Source organism: Camellia sinensis, chromosome 7, assembly GCF_055761805.1.
Source record: "Camellia sinensis isolate YWXY chromosome 7, ASM5576180v1, whole genome shotgun sequence".
Classification (NCBI taxonomy): Eukaryota; Viridiplantae; Streptophyta; class Magnoliopsida; order Ericales; family Theaceae; genus Camellia; species Camellia sinensis.
Genome location: NC_138967.1, coordinates 151,249,425 through 151,273,490, shown reverse-complemented (window position 1 = coordinate 151,273,490; position 24,066 = coordinate 151,249,425). Strand labels below are relative to the sequence as shown.

General features: G+C 35.7%; 1 pseudogene; it reads right to left on the bottom strand.

Annotated features, from left to right (window-relative positions):
• Positions 1–2,441: 2,441 nt before the first annotated feature.
• LOC114320722 (putative leucine-rich repeat receptor-like serine/threonine-protein kinase At3g14840) lies at positions 2,442–23,638 on the bottom strand (annotated as a pseudogene).
• Positions 23,639–24,066: the final 428 nt, after the last annotated feature.

Genomic DNA, 24,066 nt, shown 5'->3' with positions numbered 1-24,066 from the left:
TGAACCAAGCAAGTGGTGAACTCCAAAGATGGGGAAATCAACTTCTATTCGGATGAAAATGGAGGTCTTGAGAAGCTCCAACACTTTAATGAAGGCACAAGAGTTGGGTCTCACTAATTCAAGGTCAAAATATAGAGAGAGAGAGAGAGACAAAGTATTCTAGAGTGAGAAGCTCTCAACCTAGGGTTTTGGAATGCTTTAGAGAGAGAGAGAGAGCCGAAAAATGATTCAAAATGGCTTCTTCTCGGACTGAAATACATACAGTCCGCTCGAGCGTCAGACACAGACTCCCGCTTGAGCGTGAAAATGGACGCTCAAGCATCGAAAGCACACTTCCAGTTTCTGCAGACCTGCGAAAAAAATTCTGAAGGCTGAAGAATCCCGCTCGAGCGTCTGACTGGCAGCTCGAGCGGAGGAGCAAATGCAAAAGGTCCCGCTCGAGCGTGAAAAGTCCCGCGCGAGCGGGGAAACCAAAATCTGGGTAGTAGTTATTTGTTTCTAATCACAACCACCCGGTTTCAAACCTGCCCAACACATCCCAAAACTCAAATACAAAGAATTAAAGGACGGAAATGCGACACAGACAACAACAATCATCCACGGAACCAAGTCCGGAATACAATAAACAATGGAGGGAAAACCGGAATCGCTATATGGAGTTATAAAGGTTTTGTGATTTTATTTACATGTATATTGTGTGAATTAAATTTTAAATTTAATTTTGGAGTTTTAAGTTTTTTTTTTTTTTTTGTGTAACTTATTTAGAGTTTTAATTTTTACTCAATTGTGCTATTCATGATAGGGCTAGAAGGGTTAAATACAAGCTTCTTTCAATTAGTTACTTTGTATTATGTTGTGGTTTTCTACTCACTTTCGTTGTAGGAATACCTGTGCGAAAGGGAATGGAACAAATACAAATCCAAATTAATAGAATTTGGGAGTGCAATAAAAAAAAAAAAAATTGGACTCCTAGCCTTTTTGTTGAACAGAAATACCTAAGCATGGAAACGATTTTTTTGGACTAATTAGAATCCTCAATTGGATTGGTTTGCTCGTCTTATATGTAAAGCAAGTTTTTGCTTGAGTTTTAGTTATGATTCATTTACCTATTTGTAGAAGCAAGATTTATTTGCTCGTAATTGTTGTAGCAATTTTTTACATTACTTGTAATTTGGTCAACAATTTTTAAATTGTATGTAAGTTTGGAACTTGGTTTGTTTTAACCTAGTTCATACATTGGAAAATTTAATTCTAAAAATTGTGCCCTATGGACTAGGAGTCAACATGCTCTTGAAAGTTTTCTCTAAGGTTAAATGGGTTTTAAGTGGGACCGGTGTGACCCCTCCAGTCTTCCTAGAAACATTCCTAACCATGTTCGATTCTAGGTCAAGTGGTGAGACTAGTTTTGAATTAAGTTTCCAACTTTGGAATTTTCTTGTGTTATGTTTGATTTCTGAAAACATAGAATAGTGACATTCTGTTGTTATTTTCAAAAATGGCAACTGTCACTAATGTTGATGCTGATGCTGATGCTGCTAATATTGGAGGGGATTAGAAGCCCGGGACTACTGGCTTGGCAAGCCCTACTGTGACCTCTATGGTCAATCTAGCTGTTGTGACCTCTATGGTCAACCCTATTGCAACTGATGTTCTAGGAGGACCGCTCAATCATCATGAGCGCCCGGAGAAGTTCGCGGGAGTGAATTTCAAGAGGTGGCAGTAGAAGATATTGTTCTACCTGACTACCCTAATCCTTGTGAGGTTTTTGGGTGAAGATCTACCAACCGTGGAAGAGAATGAGCAAGACAAGCAGAAGCTTATGGCTCTGGATGCTTGGAAGCAGTCGGACTTTTCTTTGCCGGAATTATATTTTGAATGGCTTGGCAGATACACTATTTAACATGTTTTATGCCAAGAAGTCAGCAAAGAAGCTGTGAGATGCTTTGGACAAAAAGTATAAGATCGAGGATGCTGGGGCAAAGAAACTTGTTGTTGGCCGGTTTCTGGACTTCAAAATGGTGGACTTAAAAAACGTCATTAGTCAAGTCCAAGATTTCCAAGTAATTCTGCATGAGATTCATGTAGAGGGAATGTTTCTGAGTGAATCATTCAAGGCAGCTACGTTGATTAAGAAGCTACCTACGGCTGGAAAGACTTCAAGAACTCGAAGAGCTCATTGTCAGGCTCCGTATTAAGGAAGACAACATGAAGAAATGATGGAGTAGCTCCAATATGAAAGCGATTGTGGTTGAGCATGGCCAGTCCTCGGAGGTGTAGAAGAAGCCACCAATAGGAAAAAGCTCAAAGCTAGGGGCTAGAGGTGGAGTCTCCAAAAGGCCGGTCTACAAGCCACAAGAACCGACTTTTAGGTTAAATGGAAAGTGCTTCATCTGTGGAAGCAAAGGGTATCGGACGGTTGACTACCGCAAGAAGAAGAAACCTTACAAAAAGTACCCTCCATAGAACAAAAGTTGTGCCCACATGGCTGAAATGGATGATCTGTCACAAGATGTGGACGACATGTATCTGTTAGCTGTCGTCACAGAGGTGAACATGGTGGGGTCAAATCCGAAGGAATTGTGGGTGGACACTGGGGCCACTCGCTACATCTGTGCTAAGAAGAAGAAGTTCATAACTTTTGAACTGGTTTGAAATGGTAAGAAGTTGTTCATGGGGAATTCTGCAACCTCAACTCTTGAGGGAAAAGGCGTGGTAGTCCTGAAGATGACTTCAGGAAAAGAGTTGACTCTTAATGATGTCCTAGTTTTGCTGGACATTCATAAGAACCTTGTCCAGGTTGCTCTTAAGTAAGCATGGCTTTCGTATGGTGTTTAAGTTTGATAAGGTCATGTTGACCAAGAGCGGAGTCTATGTGGGTAAGGGGTATCTGTGGGGCGGTATGTTTAAGCTCAATGTAATGACTTTTATCCCAAAAATTAATGAGAAAGCTTCTTCTTCTACTTATATGCTTCAGTCCCCTCAATTATGGCATGGTAGACTTGGTCATGTAAATTTTGACTTTTTGCGTAGATTAATCAAGTTAGATCACATACCATCTTTCAAGATTAATCCAAATCTGTAGTAGCAAAATTAACAAGGATTTCTTTTCATTCTATAGAAAGAAGCACAGAGCCTTTAGATTTAGTGCATAGTGATGAGTGTGACTTGAAAGTCATACAATCACGTAGTGGCAACAAGGACTTCATCACTTTTGATGATGATTGCACTAAGTATTGTTATGTGTATTTGCTTAAAAGCAAAGATGAGGTAATTGACAAATTTTTTCTTTTTAAGAATGAAATTGAGAATCAACTGAGCCGAAATATTAAGGCTTTGAGAAGTGATCGTGGTGATGAGTATAAATCCCCATTTGCTGAGATTTGTGTTCAATTTGGGATTATTCACCAAACCACAATGCTTTACTCCCCTCAATCAAATGGTGTTGTTGAGCAAAAGAATAGAATGTTAAAAGAAATGATGAATGCAATGTTAATAAGTTCTGGGTTGCCACATAACTTTTGATGAGAAGCAATTCTCTTCGCGAATTACATTCTAAATAGAATACCTCAGAAGAAAGTAGACAAAACTCCATATGAATTATGGAAAGGCAGTAAGCCTTCTTATAATTTCCTACGAATGTGTGGGTGTCTTGCTAAAGTGGTGGTACCTACATTGAAGCGAGTTAGGATAGGTCCAAAAATCGTGGATTGTATATTCATTGGTTATGCACAGAATAATAGTGCATATAGGTTTCTTGTGCACAAGTCTGAAATTTCAGATATACACAAGAATACCATAATGGAGTCAAGGAATGCGTCCTTCTTTGAGGACGTATTTCCTTATTGAACCCAGGGAGAGGATCAAAGGTCTAAGAAGGAACTTGAAAACCATCAACAATATGATCAAGTAGATGATCAAGCTCAGGAAGTAGATGAGCCAAGAAGAAGTAAAAGGGCTAGCACCTAAAAGTCCTTTTGGTATGGACTTCTTGACTTATATGTTAGAGGGAGAACCTCGAACTTTCCATGAAGTTGTGACTTTACCTGAAAGTCCTTTGTGGAAAGAAGCAATTAAGAGTGAAATTGACTCCATCTTACAAAACCATACTTGGGAGTTAGTTGATCTACTCCCAAGCAATAAGGCCTTGGGGAGTAAGTGGATCTTTAGAAGAAAGATGAAGGTTGATAGGTCAATTGATAAGTATAAAGCTAGGCTAGTTATCAAAGGATACAGGCAGCGAGAAGGCCTGGATTACTTTGATACATATTCACCTGTGACAAGGATAACAGCCATTTGCATGGTGATTGTGATAGTAGTTTTACGTGGTCTGGAAATACATTAGATGGATGTAAAGACAACTTTCTTAAATGGATATTTAGATAAAGAAATCTACATGGAGCAACCCGAGGGGTTTTCAGCTCTAGGACAAAATAAGAAAGTCTGTAAGCTTGTTAAATCATTGTATGGTTTGAAGCAAGCTCCTAAGCAATGGCATGAGAAATTTGACAACGCTACGTTGTCAAACGGGTTTAGAATCAATGAGTGTGACAACTGCATATATGTTAAATACACTGACAAAGATTATGTCATTTTGTGTTTATACGTTGATGACATACTCATTGTTGGTAGTAATGATGAAATGGTTAGAACTACCAAAAGTTTGTTAAACTCTAAGTTTGACATGAAAGATATGAGCCTTACAGATGTGATTCTGGATGTTAAGATTACCAGAACATCTGGTGGAATTATACTTTCTCAAACTCATTATATTGAGAAGATATTTGAGAGATTTGGAAAGTTAGATACAAGTGTGTCTAGAACATCGGTAGATTTGATTCCACATTTGACCAAGAATAATGGTGAGAGTGTCTCTTAGCTAGAATATTCTCGGGTCATTGGTAGTTTGATGTATTTGATGAGTTGTATAAGGCGAGATATAGCCTACTCTGTTAACAAGCTTAGTAGATATACGAGTAATCCTAATGCTACTTATTGGAAGTTCATTATGCAGGTGTTGGGATATCTCCGCTACACTCGAGATTATAGATTGCATTATATCAGATACCCAGTGGTACTAGAAGGGTATAGTGACACAAATTGGACATCTGATATAAAAGACTCCAAATCCACTAATGGGTATGTGTTTACCCTCGAAGGGGCAGACGTGTCTTGGAAATCTTCTAAGCAAACGTGTATATCGAGATCAACGATGGAATCTGAGTTTATTGCTTTGGATAAAGCAATTGAAGAAGTTGAATGGCTTCACCAGTTTGTTGAAGATATTCCACGTTGACCGAAACCTGTGCCAGCTATATGTATTCATTGTGATAGCCAATCAGTGATTGGTCGGGCATAAAGTAATATGTATAATGGAAAGTCTAGACATATCCATCGTAAACATAATTCCATACGACAACTACTCTCTAATGGAGTTGTCTATCTAGACTATGTAAAGTCTAAGGATAACATTGCAAATCCACTAACCAAAGGGTTTACTCAAGAGTTAGAAGAAACGTCGTCATGAGGAATGGGGCTAAGGCCTTTAGTAAATGTTACCAGAATGGAGAACCCAACCTAGTTGACTGGAGATCCCAAGATATATATTCCAAGGGACAACCTAACTGCGTGTAACGGGTGAGTCACCGAAGGGGTAAATCCTCTTGCCCATTACTTTATACAGTGATTTCCTATGGGGTTGGAAGGTTAAGCTAATGCTTTTAATGACCTGGTATAGTGAAACACCTCATATAGGTCACCTATGTGAGTGTGAATTGGGCAGTTTCTTTAAGAATTGGTAAGGTCGAATTCTTTAAAAACACTCACTGAACCAGGTTAGTGTTCAGGGCCATACCGGACACACCAGTGAGAACAAGAACAATGATTGGACTAACTCCTGTGTGAGGTCTATTGTCTCAGTTTACATAAGCGGCAAAACAATTCAAGACATCACGTTCACTAATCAACCAGTAAATCTGATAAGCTTTCGCTACAAAAGGTTCAAGGCCAACAGTTACCTTTTCTGATGCATAGTTAGTCTGTGTACTCTCTCTCCGAGTCATTACTGTTAAACGTTGCCCGTTTTCTTTATTCGGTCAATTTTTATTCATGTTAGGATTGTTAGAAAAAAAAAAGGTTTTATGGTAACTTTAACGTGAAAATAAAGTAGGTCCTAACCACCAGTTGAGGTGGGATCAAATGGGTTTAGATTCTTTGGAACAAGATCTTTACACCGCAAAAAGAATGACAAAAAATAATAAGAATTGAATAAAAATTTGTCTCATAAAGTTGGCCTCATGAATGAGGTATTAAGAATTGTGTATAACTACCAATCCCACATTGATTGCAGAGGAAAGCATTGATGGGTATTTAAATCTCAAGATTTTGAAAAGGGTATGAGCCCTTTGGAGCATCCAAATTTTTCGAAGGAAGAGAGTTATGGATGCTTCAAGGATGGGCTTGGACCCAAACTATGGTCCAAGTTTGTTATGCAAAAATTGCCACACATCCAAGCGTTGCCTTCCCGCCCGGACCGAACCGGACCTTGCTGAGGTTGGGTCTGGGGTCCATGATCTGTGGTCCGCGGTCCGTGGATTATGGATCTTAGATCGTGGGACTTGGACTTGGACTTGGATTTGGGCTAAGACTTGGAGTTGGGCTTGAGGCTTGAAAGAACGGGTTAGGTTTGGGCTGGGTTGGATTGGTGGTCCACCAACCTAATCTTTTTGGGCCAAATCTGTAAAGTGGTTACTGATATATATGTACACACATGTGTATATTGTGTGTAACTCACACACTTAAGTCCCATCAGTTTGTAGAAGTTATTAGGCAGTTTTGCCTGCATTTGTTGCCAGCCTTCATGGCTGGAAGGCTCCTCATCTCTTCCCCATTGTGTATAAAAGGAGACCATCTTCCTTAGGTTCAATATGGAAATTTTTGCTCTTATATTATAGTCAAGTTAGTCTGCTCCTATAATATATTCTTCCTGTGTGAGAGAGTGCTATTGTTGTCAGTTCATCTACATTAGCGGGTCTAGACCGTCGTATTCTAGGAGACAGACGCCGACATACCTCCAGCACCCACGGTGAGGCGGTGAATTTGTTTTAAGGAGACTATGGTACCACACAGGCTTCGGTTTGATTCCTTGTCTTTCGATATTTTATTTGATATGTATTTATGTCCATAATGATTTCATGTTTCATGTTCTATAATTTAATTTATCAAATATGAATTTATTTGTTTTGTTCCATCACATAATTTGTACAACAAAGAAAACATCCAAAAGTCCAAAACTGCATAAAACATAGGATTTTTCAATGTACTTCGAACACATGGTTTTAAATGTATGAACAATTCTTTAGATGTATTAAGCATTCATCTATTGTAAAGATATTCCAAAAAGAAAAAAGAAATAAATAAAATGCACACTGTTATATTGCAATGATAATATGGAAGTGAAAACCAACCAAGACAATTTGTACCATTTCTCTATTCACTGTATGCCCAATAATCAGAATTCGAATCGAGCGGGTAGAGATGAGTAGTAGAAGTAGAAGAAGCAGTCAACGGCATTTCAAAAAGCTGTCATTCATGTCTATTTCATGCCTATGCTGCAAATTGACCATCATTCCCTTGACCGCCATCTTGTGATTAAAAATAGTTGAATCTGGAACCAACTCCTCAACGACAGCTCTGCCTTCGAGCATGCTCACAACTGAAGACATAGTTGGTCTAATTGTTGGTGTGACATTTGTGCACAGAATAGTTATATTAATCATCACAATGACCTCTTTTTCGATGAAGTCTAGTCCCAACTTCGGATCCACTAGCTCCATCAATTTCCCTTTCTCCTTTAACTCAAGTGCCTATAGCAAAAGAAACACATTGTTACCATTGAATTGAAGTATCTATATCTATGAATTTTGATTTGAACAAGATTTGTTGCTTCAAAGGAAATTGAGGACTTCACAGATCTATATTAGTATATTATTAAAAATAAAAAAAATTGGGTTCACATCCCAACTTGTTTAAGATTTTCAGTGTTATGTTGCATCAATTAGAAGTGTATGCCATAAATTATGCTCCTCTAGTTTTGACAATTAGTATCTGTTATTTCACAAATTAATCAATCTCATGTTATAGAGTTGCAATTAGTAGCATTTTGATTTTTTTTTCATTTACTTTTTTGGCCCAAAATCAAGCTTGATTTGATAGATGAAAAGGAGATGTAGGAGTAACAAGAACAACAAGAAAGGGACGAGTTCAACATACCCAATCAAGAAGATAAAGTGAGTCTTCATTTCGCCTACTGCTAGTGTTATTTCTCCCACTAATAATTTCCTATGCGACAAGTCCAAAACTATAAACGCCTACTTTGTCAGTCAAGTAACCACGCATTGCCTATTTAGGTGCCATATATCCACTGCATATTTACAATGATCACATCACATTTGCTATATGAATGAAATGTTGTCATATTCATTCTAATTTAGTTAAAAACATGATAGCTCAGCTTTATTTCCATAAGGTTTCCCATGGCAAAGGTTGGTGTAATTACAAACAATAATAATGGGAAAAAAAGGAGGAAAAATAAAACAACGAAAACTATGAAAATAATGATAATGAATGTGAATGTGAAGCATGGGGACTCACTATGTTCTAACTATTCTGGTGCTTATATGGGTATTATCTTCTTCATCAAGTTTGGCTAGACCAAAGTCGGAAATCTTAGGGTTGAGATTCTTATCATGCAACACATTAGTGGCATTGATATCTCTATGAACAATCTTAAGTCTTGATTCTTCATGGAGATAAGCCAAACCTCTAGCAATACCAATGCAGATCTTGTACCTTGTTGCCCAATGCAGTTTCAACTGGCACTCTTCTAGGCCTTCAAACCACAAAATGAACAACCCATGTAGAAGTACTAGTCAGTTAAATAATACATGTTTAAATATGTGTGCATAGATACTCTAATATGCAAAGCAGTTGCATAAAGCTTTGAAGTTTAGCAAACAAGGCACAAGCAAGGCTATTATTTTCCATGTACTCATATACTAGCAGCAATTGATTTCCTTCAACACAACATCCATTAAACTTTACAACATGAGGGTGTTGCAAAGCAAAAATCATTCCTATTTCATTCGGAAACTCATGATTTCCTTGCTTCGATTTAGAAGAAAGCTGCTTTATACTGATTATAGTTTCATCTAACAGAAATCCCTAGAATTTAAGATAAAATGTACATTAGAAGGATTTTTTTACGAAACGACATGCATTATTATGATAGTTTAAGTAATCCATGTGTAGAGTACCTTGTATGCAGAACCAAAACCGCTTTCTCCAATCTTATTAGCGACATCAAAATTGTTTGTGGCAGCTTTAAGTTGCCGCAAGGTAAGTGAACCAATCTTCAAATCAAGACCCTTCAGATCCATGGAAGAAACCAAGTTAGACAAGAAGGATTTAAACACCTAATCCACAAAATGAATATCTGCACTTCGCATCCTAGCAGAGAGACTAAAGAAGCCATGCCTTGTATTGTATGTTAAACAGTTTGACATCTAAACAAAATTCTGAACAATAAAATATTTTTTAAGAATTTGAGACACATTATGACATGAATATAATATTGCATAGCACTCATAATAAATATGAAAATAGGGATTGTAAAAGAGTTGAATTTGTCTACAATTTTAAGGTTTGCAAATACCATGTTCCATTGTATCTTTACGTAGTAGGTAGCCCCTCCACCAAAGAATGCCTAGAAGCAAGATGATAACAAAAGCTACAGCAGCCACAATCCTAACCACAACACCCATAGATATGTTGTTTTCATTTTTTGATACATGATCTGCATAACATTTGAACCCAATTAATTGACAAGAAATGAATAAATTGATAATTTGTAACAGTTGAAATAAATGAATTAATCATTATTATTAATAGTCTCAGTAAAAACTATTCTACAAAAGACATGCAAAACCATTTTAGCTTGCATCCAATTTAACACTAAACTATATTTTTTACTGTTTCAATGGACATGAAAACAAGGTGGAACCTCTCATCACAAATAAAACAATTGTTTGCTAATGAAACCTCTTAAAACCTTCGAAACCATGCCCGATTGAATACCTAATTTAAATTTTATGGTTTAGTGTAAGATGACCTAAACAAAAAAACAATTATGAGGTTATAAACTCTGTAAATTAAAAAAGCCGGTTCCTTCTTGCATGACATCATTTTCATGTAACTTCTCTAATAAATTTTTCCTTACCAAAAATAATAATAATAATTTGTTCAATTGATAGAATATCACAAGAGACCATGAATAAAATTAAAAAAAAAAAAAGAAAAAGGAAGAAGAGTTGTACTATGATTTGCTTAATGATTTCTAGGGACTAATACTCTAGAAATAACATAACTATGAATGCTTGTAATTCATTATGAAATGAAGAGAGTAATCAATAAAATCGAACAATTTTAACTTTGAATTTTGGTATTTTTTTGATGTCCCAAACATTTGAAAAGAAAATGAAAACAGACGCAGAAATAGGTCTTGCAACATCTATATTGATTTCCTTTTCTTTTTTCTTTTTTTGATAACTGCGTGTTCGGGCCAGATTACGCACATACTATATCAATTTCCTTTACAGCAATAAAATCTTAACACAGAAAAAACTACAAATACATTTGGTGTCTCGACTTCCAATTATTAACAGAAGAAACATGAAGTACAAAAGAGGACAGTTTACCAACAAAAATAGCTGAAATCAAAGGACCATATACTTCTCTAATGGGGATACTAGTTATCCCTATACCCGCCCAATACAAGCAGATCTCCAATGTACTATTAGTCACAACTACAGTAAATGTTTGTGTGGTTTCCTTATTAACCCCACCTATTGCTTTCTCAATGTTGAAATCCTTATGCTCAACCTTTCCCTATAACAATTTGCTTAGAAGGCCATGATTTTACTTTGGTAAGCCTTCAAAAATTATGAAAAATATCAAATGGTGTTCGAGCATTGATGAAAACTAAAATTCTAAATCACGTGAAAATAGATTTCTACAGTTATATGGGTGTTAAAATCACCTGAATGTAAATATCAAATATACGCCTTCCAAGGTTGCTATATGTTTTGTCATCAGTAAACATGATCTCTGCAAAGTGAAGCTTTGCAGTGTAATTTTCATTTATCAGACAAAACCCATAATAAGTATGAGATAAGAGAAAGTCGTGCATCCATATACAACTCGAAATTTCTAATAGAGAGCCTTGATGTAGTTTACACTATAAAGGAATTAGAGCTATTGTCATCAACCAGTGCTACTATATGCCCAGCTACTTCCATGTTGGACAAACTGTACAGGCCTGCCTGAATCCAAAACATCTTCATATTTGGTACTTCTAGTAAAAGTTTCTTTTCCACCACAATTTATGTAAAAGGAAGACTGATCTAACACAAAGTATAACAATACTATCCTTCATTAAATGTAGGTAAAAAGTAAAAATAAAAAGATCAAAAAGTAGGTGAGTTGAATAAAAAAAAAATAGAAACTCTAGAGGCATAGAAAGAACACGCAAAAAAGACACACATAGGATGGTTGTCTGTTCAATGAACTTTTTGTGTTACTAGGATGAGTAAAAAATACATCCAATTTAGTCCCTATTGGATGGGGTCTGGAAGGAGTGGATTAGGTCCAAAACCTAACTTATAAGAAATAAAAATAAATAAATAAAAAATAAGCCTAACAAACACCTTTCCCCCTCTACCCTAACATTAGTAGTCACAAATTCAATTTGAGATATACTTTAATTTTAGTAAGACTGTTAATGCATTGCTATGTCAAACCTCTCCTGTAGCACTCTGTACTTCCTGTTATAATGGAATTATATTTTACTCTTTGATTATCTTGTTGGAGAACCTTCTTAGTCGATATTTGAGCCTTAGTTAAGGTGTTACAATAGTGGTTGGGCGAGATTGGATCAAAAACTTCAAATTCGAATAGTTATTATTGAGTAGTCATCACTCTTTTATCATTTTTTATCTCCACAGTTTGAATATTTGTGTAAGGTTTGAACCACTGGAAAGCTTACTTCTGGGGTTTCAATTTAGACACAAGAACAACCCTAAACGGAGTCTAGACGAGAGAGTTATGCTTGTTTGAAGTTTACAAATTTATGTTGGGTGCATAGTACGCTCGAGCGCAAATTTCACCGCTCGAGCGGACCATAGACCCTTCCAGGTTTGTTTTTCAAAATTTCCTGAGATACTAGAAGCCTCGATTCATCGTTCAAGCAAACTGTTCAGAATCATATCTTTAAAAGTCACTTTTTGGGTCAAATCTCTTCACATTTCACTCCATTTTCTCTCTCCTTCCGCCATTTTTGAGTTTTCAAGCTTTTTAGCCTTGATTTCGTCTATTTCTACACATCTTTGACCCCTAGAGTTCCACATACCAAAACGTAGAGCTCGACAAGGGCTTCCATTTAATCTGAGCGGATCGTGTTTTCGTTGAAGTTGTATTTTCGTGCTTTTTCTCTTCATTGCTTGATGTAGGGATTTATTTGCTCCTTTTGAATACCTCATCTATAGATAAATATGTGGTAGATTTTATTGCATAAAAATCATATCCATTATGGATTTCTTTGAAAGTCATGAAAAGGGATCTAGGGTTTGATATTTTGTGAATGAGATTGTTAAATTGATTGTTGTTTGGGCTAATTGGGGAGTAGTCTAACATGTTTATGTTGAAAGGGAGAAAAATCCCTAATTTAATATTTTGGCTTGGTGAAATAAAAAAGGGGTAAAGTTGAATAATGTTTGTTTTTAGTTAATATGGATTGTGTAAATGTGTTAATAGCCAAAAAGGAGAATTAACTTTGTCATTGAAATTATTTTGGATTGATCATTTTAAGTTGAGTTGAGTTGGGTTGTGGATTTGATATCCATGGATTTAGTTTTGTGAAATGAAAGAATGGATTTTGGATAAAGATTGGAGTATATTAACTTGGAAAATAAGATAATTGATTTTTGGAAAAAAAAAAAGAAAAAAAAAAAGGAAGGAAATCATAACACTTGTGAATTTTGGAAATGAACATGAGGTTGGATTATGAACACGTTATTTATTATCTGTTGTGTTGTTGGACTTAAAGTCTCATGAGAATTGGAGTATGATATTACGTGTATTAAATACAAGTGTTTGGAGGTTTTGTCCTTGGTCATCGGTAGAAGATGACATTGTCGAGTTGAATATGTTATGTGTATGTATTACACTTGTGTTATTTATGTTTTTGACATGTTGTGATGATTGGAAATGTATACTACGCTGAGAATGACAGATACCATTACTTTCCAGCTAGCGCTTGAAGAACTGGTTGTGCTTAGAATGAGAGGTACTAGCACCTTCCAGCTAACACCTAGAGAACTTGGCAGAGGTACCATTACTGTGCTTAAGGCAAGTAGAGCAGAGCTTATTTATCATTATTTTCAGTGAAAAGGGGAATAATCGCAACATTAGGGCTTCATGGTGAAATTCTGGATCCTCACTGCAAAGTAAATTTCCCAAAATTCATACAGATGTTTATGAGGGTCATCATGAGCTAGTCCATGAAATGATGGGAGCTTTGGATTGTGCTGGACTTAATCTCATAATGAGTAGTAGTGTTGTCTAGTAATTGAATGCATGATGGTGATGTATATGCAATGGGTGTGAAGTAATCCTTAAGGGTCATGTTGGGCCCATTCGGGACATTTGGGTTTGCCATCTCTAATGGTTCAAGATATGGATATGGATATTCAAGTCTAAGAACACGGGAAGAGGCTCTAAGGTTCGTAAGAGTCCTTTCTAGTTCAAGTTCCAATTTCCACAATTTAGGGCAACAAGAACGGCAACCATGCACACACACATACACACACACACACACACACTAAGTTTCGACTCTATGCACTGAGTTATGAAAGCCCAAAGGGAAAAATACTCACAGTGGTTTAACGAAAATGCTTTACTCGTCTTGAAGGTGCTTGACGTGTAGACGTTGTCCCCAATTTCCACTTGAGCTCTATCTTTCTTTTTAACACTTTGGTGCCTTGCTTGCGAACATTTGCTTTTCTTTTAGCACTTTAGTGCTATAGTTTATTTTTTCCATTAAATTAAGTTGGCCTGTGTGTCCTGGGTGCAAGTCCCGAAAACTGCTCGTATACATGGTTGCCGATCCCGCGGACAAAATTTCTGTAAAATAGCAAATTGAAGTGCTTGTGTATAATGGTTATGTGGTAAAAAAGCCACTAAGTTGTTGTCTCAGTTGGATTGTCTGGACAACAATGGATATGACTCATGAATTGAGGATATATGAAATGACATGAAATGATTTGATATAAAACGGATTAGGATATAATACTTGGCATTATATGGTTTTGGAAAAAGAGTTGTAAATGATTTTATCTTTGAGCATTGATCATGTGCATCATATTTATAAATTTGTTAAAGTTCATATATTATGTTAGATTGTTTCTACTGGGTTTTGGCTCAACTTCTTTGGGAAAAACCATTTTCAGGTGCCGGTGATATGCCTCCGCCAAGGTAGTAGCTTGGAGGGATTAGGAGCAAGAGCTTCTATTTTGTTGTATCTATTTTGTATAGCTCAGGGCTTTAAATTATGTTGAGCTAAGCTCACTTTTGTTGTTACCAAGCAACAACTTGGAAAGATGTAAGCCCCTAGGGCAAATAATGATCTATGTAGCTTTCTGTAGCGATCTCGGTTTCGATCCTTCTTTTATGTGTTTGCCACTTCGACTGGGTCGGTCGGGGGTCGAGCTGCCCAGTCAGCTCGCGAGGGTCCGGGGGGCAGCGCCCTTTAGCGGGGTTGAGGGGCAGTGCCCCTCAAAACAAAAATGCAAAATTCATTCGAAGTTGTTTGTCCAGTGTCGGGAGTTGAACCGAGAAAATTTCAGGCTGAGAACCAGGGCCGCATGTGCGGGGCCTTGGGCCGCATGTGTGGGAGAGAGCCGCACATGCGCGGGGATGAGGCTGCATGTGTAGAAAACAGGACAGGGGACTGAAGCACACTGCTAAAAAGGCAGGTACGGTTGGAGGTGCGGGGGAAGAGGGGCCGCACGTGCAAGGAAAGAAGGGCTGCACGTGCAGGGGTGTTGGCCGCACGTGCGGGAAATTAGGTAGATCTAGAATTTTTCCTTTTTTTCTCTCTTTGGGCTGATTGAATGTCACTTTTTTGTATATATCTCTCTCTCTAAAAACATTTCCTCTCCCTTCTCTCTACATTTCCTACCAAAAACCTCACAAGATCTTTGATTTCTCCAAATCCATTGGGATTTACATCCAAGTCCTTTATCAAAGTTGGTTGTTTAGGCAGGGGCTACGTTGTGTGCGGTGGAGATCGAGTTTAGGCATCGTTGATTTTGGGGTTTCAACTTGTTTCTTCTTCAAACTTGAAGTAGGGATTTTCTTTGAGTTATATATATATATATATATATATTTTTGCAAGATCTAAATGATTTTCGAAACCATCCTTTGATTTGTTTTGAAAAATGGATTGTTGATTCAAGAAGGTGAATGATTTTGAAAGTGGGTTTAGTTTATTTTTCCTTCTAAAAATAGAAATTTATATTTTTGAACTATGTTAATGAAAGAAAGATGTTTTTGGTGTGATCTTCTCAAATATTTGAAGATGAATGGTTTTTGGTGAGAAAACTTAGAAATTGGGGATTTTTAAGAAAGATGTTGAAAATTTTTAGAATATGTTGTTATATTTATTTGGTGTGCCAAAATAAATGATGTTTGAAAATTGTTTATTTATTTACATAGAAATGATGCTTTCATGGAATATGGGAATTGTTGAAGTTTTGGAAATTGTGTTTAAAAGTATTAATATAGTCTTGAGATGACTAAATTGTTAAGATTGTTTGAAATGTGGGAATTAGGTTATCCCTTGGATGAATTGAAACAAAAGTATTTATTCATCTTGTGAAATTGCATTGAAATGAGAATTTTGATCACAATGGGAATATTGTGTGGGAGTATTGAAAGTGGAAGAAATATTGCATTATATTATTAATCATTGCATTGGCATATCAATTCATTTGATAATGAAGAGCTTTGAAATTTGATTTGAAAACTTTGCATTTAGAAAAGAATGTTGAGAAACAAGTTGTCATGAAATGGTTTTGGGGTAAATACGGTGGTAAGTCTTGACAGGTAGTGTGGATTATAGGTGTCGAGCCTTCCAGTTAATACTGGTAAAAATGACAAATTGGTAGTACTTATATAGTCTACTTGCAGACACCAACCTAGGAATTGAAAGGTGCTGAAGATGATAGGTGTCGAGCCTTCTAGTTGATACTGGTAAAAATGACAAATTAGTAGTACTTGTATAGTCTACTTGCAGACACTGACCTAGGGGTTACTAGAGTTGTATTTACCGCCCCTCGAATAAAATTGAATAAATGTTGAGCAATTGAAATGGCATGACATCATTGAACATGTTGGTTTTCAAAAGATGAAGTTGTGTTTTACTTTCAAAAAGGCATGGCATGACATAAGCATTCCATCTCTTGAGACTTGTGTAAAATGTATATACTTTGTTAAGAATTCTCTACTAGGTTTTATGCTCACCCTACGAGATTTTTGTGCAGGAAAAGATGTGGTGATTCCGCCTAACTGAAGGTGTGGAAGTGTGTGCAGAGAGCCTAATGTGCTCATTTGCTGTGACTCTAATTGCAAGCCAAGGGCTTTTTATGTGTGGGTTTGAATAACCATTTTGTGTAACCAGGCTCAAGCCTCGGAAACTTGTAAACTCTTAGGGGTATTTGTGGTTTAACTAATTGTTGTTGGATTAATTGTATTATCGCATGAAGACTATTTACATCATGTAATGCAAGTACGAGGATTTATTATCAGTTTTACTTTAAAGAGCCATGACTATTGTATTATCATTTGAGCATGAAAATTGGGGCATTACACTTTCATTCTTTCTTATATATGTCCCTCATGTATATTAAATTATGACGAATGGAGGTATGTTGATTCAATTATATTTCCTCTTATGAGATGGGTTCGTTGTAGTTTTTTTTTGGGGGGGGCGTTACATTGGAAACGTGAGTTGGAAGTCTGTGAAAAATATCCAGACTTGTTTGTTAATGTTTGATCATGTACTGTATTGTTGTTATGTAAATGAAATATGGAAACATTGTATATGTGTTTATGTTTTGGAAATGCGAGTTTATTATAAACATTGTATATGTTTTGGAAATATGAATTGTGTATCCAGTATTGGGAATTCATTTATCATGTTGATGGGATTGAATGACAGGAGAATGGGTCATGGTGATGGAATTGAATGGTTATCATTATGGTTGTAATTGGTTTTAACTTAGTTTTAAAACATGATTTGAAATTTCGGGGACGAAATTGTTTATGGATGGGAGGTTATAGCGATTCTGGTTTTGACCTGGCTCTTGTTGTATCCTGGACTCGGGTCTAATGGTTTCATATTGTTGTTTACATCTTGCGTCTGTCGTATCTCCTTAAATTTGGCTTTGAAATTGTTGTGGTTGCGTTTGGGACAGGTTGGTTGCTTAGTTTCCAAACTCTTGTTGCTCATAATTTTGCTCCTCTGCTCGAGCAGTACTTCTTATGCTCAAGCGGGCTTTGTAAACTCCCAGTAGTTTTGAAGTACTTTTGCAAGTCTGCAAAACTACTGGGAGAGTGTATTCTGGGCTCAAGCGGTCCTTTCTGCACTTGAGCGGGTTCAACTCGAGCTGCCATTCTTGCGCTCGAGCGATTGGTCTGTCGTCTGCAAAACTACTGGAAGTGTGCATTCTGTGCTCGAGTGTCACTTCTTGCGCTCGAGCGGACTGTGCGTATATCAGTTCGTAGTAGCCTCCTTCTACATCACTTTTTCATCTTATTTTCTCTCAAAACCCTAGATCTAGAGCCTATCTCTTTAGGATTCACCTTCTCTCTACATTTTCACCTAGATCCGTTGATTTCTCTACCCTAGTGCCTTTGGGAAAAAGATAGAGCATCTCAAGGGTTACATTCTCATCTCATTAGAGTTGGATTTCGACGTGTTTGAAGTGTCTCCGTTCTCTCTCTAGGTTTCTAAACTTGAGGTAGGGACCTTCTACACTTTTCTATGAGTTTTGAGATGGTTATTTGTTATTGTGTAACAAATATTGAAACTTGGAATGATGTTGAGCAAACCTAGGGTTTAGGATATGGAGTCAATGAGGGGTTTTGTAATGTAAATACAAAAGGATGATTATGTGGATAGAGATTGGGTGTATTGTGAAAATTTTAGTGATTTTGGTACTTGGGAGGAATTTTGGACCAAAATAGGGTTTTGCCCTAAAAACTTCTTAAAATAATTATTTTGTATAAATAATGATATTGATATTGGAAACATGGAATTGGATGAATGTTTATATGAATGGTTGAGTTGGATGTGTATCACCTCTCACCTATGGAAACTTGGATAATTTATTTGCTTAGAGGTTGTACATCTGTTTAGAAATATCTGTTTTGGGCTATTGGTGAAGGATAGCCATGATTATTGTAGAAATTGCATGAGGATTAGGTGAAATGAAACTAATCTCTTAATTGGTTGTCATTGAATATGACTGTATTTTTAGTACATTGTATATGTATGATGTTTGGGAGGAGAAAGGGGATGTACTCCATGTTTGGAAGAAGAAAAATGATGGACTCCATTGAATTAAGTTGGTATGTTTGTCTAGGGTGAAAGTCTCGAAAATATTGTGTATACATGGGTCCCGATCCCGTAGATGACATTTCTATAAAATGGCAAATGGAAGTGTTTGTGTGATGATTATATGGATTTGAGAACCTTGGAGTTGTATCCTCAGTTTGGTTATTTGTAATAGATGGAAATAATTCATGAATTGAGATAAAATGAATTGAATTGGAAAAGGAATTAAGATAGCATGAATTGTGATATAAAACTTGACATGGTTTGTAAAAGAGTTGTGAATGATTTAGTCACAAGCATTGTATATACACATCATATTTATATCTTTGTTAACATTCATATATTGTGTTGGCTCACCCTACTTGGGAAAAACCATTTTCAGGTACCGGTGATATGCCTCCGCCAAGGACCTAGCTTAGAAGGACTGTGGAGCTGAAGCTCACTTTTGTTCATTTTGTATTTATTTTCTTTTCAAGCCTAGGGCTTTGTGTGTATCGAGCTTCTGACTCATTCTGTTATAACCAAGCATGGTCTTGGAAAGATGTAAGCCCTTAGGGCATTTGAATATCTGTTTAGCTTTCATTTCTCATTACTGTTTATAACACATGCTCTAGATTCAGGATGAATCATTTATGAATGTATAATGCATGTGTCACCTTTTGTATACCAACTCTAATTAATGAAAGTATCTTGTTTCAACTTTATCTCCTGTTATGAGACGGGTTTATCCTATTTATTTTGGGGCGTTACACATACAGATATAAAAATATATATTATATATAGCACTTTTGTGTGTTCACCATGTATGGCATCTACTTTTTAGGATTTTGTTGTTTTCCCATTTTCATGTGAAGTCCATTGAATGTCTTGTGTATGAATGCACGCTCTAACAATTTTTCTTTATAGTTCATAACAGTATAAATTATTCAGAGCTATTACATCAAAATAGAAATGTAAAAGAAATAACAATATTTATCTTACTTTGTTGGCATTGAAAGCTTTGCAAGAAGGACACGGTTCCATTGGAAAAACATTGTGAGATCATGAACTAGTCAACATCATGTCATATGATAATTTGAGTGATTTAATAAAGAAAGAAACCAAAGCAACGTTCAAAGAGATTATGAAAGAAGCAAAATATTATGATCAAGAATCTTACAGAGGTTTAGAAACTTGCGACAGATTATCGTTTGAAGAGCTTGCAAACAAGTTCCTGGGAAAAAAAAACACATAAAGTGAAGAGTCCAGCTAGTTGCACATGAGATTTTTAAAATATTACAATGATTCTTGAATTATCTTACACATTCTTCTGTTGACAACCTGGAGGCCCAGAGCTAAAGTTGTTATATGAAAGATCACTGAATGTAAAATTCACACCATGATTTATAAAGGAATTATATTTCGTGCATTCTAGATGATTATCTATGTTACATGGACTCTTCAATACCCACCGTGACACGACCCAACACAGCTACGAGTATTGGGATCAAGGATAAGATCCAATCCTTTTGTTTTGAAATGATTAGCTAGTAGGGTCAGCAATGTTTCTTTTGCTGAATTATAAGAGTACAATTGTAATTCTTTTTTTGAGGACAGGATGAGAAGAAATAAATATTACATAATAAAACTAGGGTTTTAAAAGATAACTTGGTACCAAATTGTGGTTTTAAAAGATAACTTACATGTTTAATCCATGTTTCAGCATCCAGTCAGGCACATGTCCACTTAGGAAGTTTCCAGTTATAAAACTAAACAACACCAATATCACTGAATTAGTCCTCTTTTTTTCCCCAAACGTACATCCAACAATCTTACACAAATATATAGCAATGACACTAATTCAAGCATCTCCAAAAGAGAAAACTTAATATATGCACCCTCAAACTCAAATATTATCTCATTGAAATTTAAATCCCAGCTTGACCTTGCAAAATGGAATCCTGCTTTTGGCCTATGTAATTTAAACTACTATAACATATTCCTCTCCTTTGACCATTAGCTTAGCCTTTATTTATCTTATTTGAGATAACTATCTTTGAAGGTTTAGCACTGGATTAATCTAATTTGCTAGTTTCTAAGGATGCTTAGGTTGCTTTGGGCCATTGATTGGTTCTCTACTTCAATATCTCATTGGCATAATTTATGTTGCTGGTGATCCAGCTTGAATAGTACCAATCAGCAAGTGAAAGTAGCAACTAAAACTTAAAAAATTGTATAAAATACCGGTATCCATACATGAATTCTACGGTTGATAGATTCTCGAAGTTGCTTGGTATTTCTCCATTGAGTTTTTTGAAGCTGAGGTCTCTACAAGAGAGATAAGAAGTAAGAAGCTTTAAAATTGACTTAAATTCAAACAAAGCTATGATATTTTCGTAACTCTTCCAACTGAGAAGTGTTTATAGTCATGTTCAAATGATCACACCACATCAATTGCCTCCATTGTTTAGCTTAGTAATTTTTAAGAGCATTGTCCACAAATGGAGAGATATGTACACCCTCTATTAACATGTTGTGATAAACTTTAGAAATATTTAATAATTAAATTGATTTGTCACATCACTATTGGCAAACCTTTAGTTACCAGTTTAATTGCAGCTAGAAAAGGGGGGAAAGAGATATAAATCTACTAACAAGGTTTGTAGGTTTGTGAAATTTGCAAGATATTCAGGTAAGGGTCCAGTAATATTGCAATTCCTCAATAGCCTGCAATGCAATTAAATAAATGCCACTTCAAGTCAACAAGAACACAATCATATATTCTTTAAAAGACAGTTCTACAGAAGCAACCAACTCAACTTACAGTGTCTTCATGTTTTTCATATTATTAAGAGGTGGAAAAGTTGCTTCTATTCCGTTTAAATCACTAATTCTCCTGCAAGAAAAGAAGAAAACTAATCATACACTATTGTGAAATAGGTAGAAGCCATGGAATTAGAAGGTTTTACTTACAAGTCAGTCATTTTTGTCAAAGAAGCAATCTCAAGAGGAATTGGACCATCAAAACCACTACCCTGAATCACTCTGCACAGCAGAAATTGAAATGTAAATGCAAAAAAAATTATAAAATTAAACAACAATTGAATATAACAAAGCAGGTCAAGCTCTCACAATTTATTGAGATTTGTCCATTTTTGGATTAAACTTAGTATCTTTCCAGTAAACTGGTTATCACCGACCCAACTACATTATTCCGACTAATTAATTGACAATTCATCAAAAATGGAAAAGGGTAACCAATTTTCATAATATTAAAATCACCCATAGGAAAAGAAACTTACAAGTCCGTCAAAGTGATAAGCTTTGCAAGTGTTCCCGGAAGCTTTCCATTAAAATAGTTTGATGTCAAACGTCTTCAACATTAAAATGCACTCAACTAATAAATCAATTGACCTTAAACTTCGGTGCCAAGGTAAATTTTTCCCAAAAGCTTTAGTTGTTGGAGAGAGGTGGATATGAAGATAATTCTCAAAACATTAGTTTCATGTTTAGATCTAGCAAATAAGCCTTTTAGTTGGCCAAAGTTGTATATTATTAAGAACGCAACATGATTCTAGCACAAAATTGTTTCGTTTTGATAGATTATTCAAAACTTTAACCTAATTATATATTCCAAAAGACATGGAACTTGTAAATGAAAAAAGTTAACCTAGTGCAAGGGACTCTAGTCACTATAGGATCTGGAAAGGGTTAATGTACGCATTCTTATCCCTATATGTGGAGGGACTATTTCTGTTCATGGAACTCGTAAATGATTGAACAAAAATGGGGTCTTACATTTTGTTTATCTAAGAAAGATTCCCAAGCTCTAGAGGAAGGGCTCCTGATAGCTGATTGAACTTCAAGGAACTAAAAACATCAATATTCAAACCTTTAAAAACAAAAAGTGATTGAAAAAAAAAAAACAAAAACAAAAACCATGTGCATATGCATATATAGGAAAGAATAGGGTAGTAGTGAAGGTAAAGGCCTAAGTTGGTGTACGACACTTTCGTGTCATAGAAATGTATTCTCAAATGACTTTTATGTAACTAAGAATTAAAGAACCTTTTTTTTTTCCTTCGTCTTTGGAACTCTCTATTCAATCTATAACGACCAATTTCAACCCACAAAGCATGGAAATTTCAAGCACACCTATATACTCTATTATCTATTCTACTATATATGTAAAAGGCTAAGTTGGTGTTTGACATTTTACCCTCCAATTACCACTCTGTAACTAAGAATTAAAGCCCATTTTTTTTTTCTTTTTTGGTAACTAGCTATGCAATCTATAACTACCAATTTCAACCCACATGAAAATTTCAAAGCATGGAAATTTCAAGCACACCCATGTGGGTGTGCTGAACCTTTAGTTAGGGTGTAAGAAAAATTGATGACACCAAACCAACCAATCGAAACCAACCTAAAAGGTCTGCTTTTCATAATATACGGTCTGTTTCGCTTTTAAAAAAAATTGTACCAAAACAAACCGAACCGACCAAATATTATAATTAAATCCTTTTATATTTTAATTCTACGAGCATTATCATATAATTGATTAATATAATATACTTTTGTGATAAAAACTAGAGAAAGAAATATTTAGAGCAATTTTCACACATTTTCTTCATTTATTTTTAATATAAAATTTTACAAACTTTTATAAAACGCTTTAAAAATTCAAATAAATCGGTCTTCTACATCAAACCAACAAAAACGATAAACCAAACCGTAGTAGAGGGTTTGTATCAGTTTCACAACTGTCAAAACTGAAAGAATTGGTTTAGTGCTAAATTTACCCTCAACACCGACCGACTGAACCAAACCTTTTACACCCTACATCTAGAGTGTGTATATATACATACATATATATATATATAGAGAGAGAGAGAGAGAGACATATGCGTTACTTGTTGCAGGGAACCCCATTGTGGAGGGATCGTACTATTAAGGTAGTTACGAGTGAGGTCACTGTAGGAAGAAAAGAGTTTAAACTATTTTTTCAATTCAATGATGGATTTGCAAAACTAAAGCACTAAAAATGGGTGGTAAAAGAAGATGAGGCCAAGAAATAGGTTTTTTTCGTTTTAAATACACCCATTTAATTTATGGTTAATTTTATGAGAATTCGTCTCTTCAGTCCTATTATGAACATGGGATGGGACCATTATTTATTTTGAACATCAATTTTATGTTATTATTGTTGTTGTTGTTGTTGTTGTTGTTGTTGTTGTGCATTTAAACCAAAAATCCAAATTTAAATTTTTTAGGCCAATATGCATAAATCCTAATATTTTGAAATCGAAAGATAATTATAAATTGAAATATCATTTTACCCTTATATATCCATTATCTAT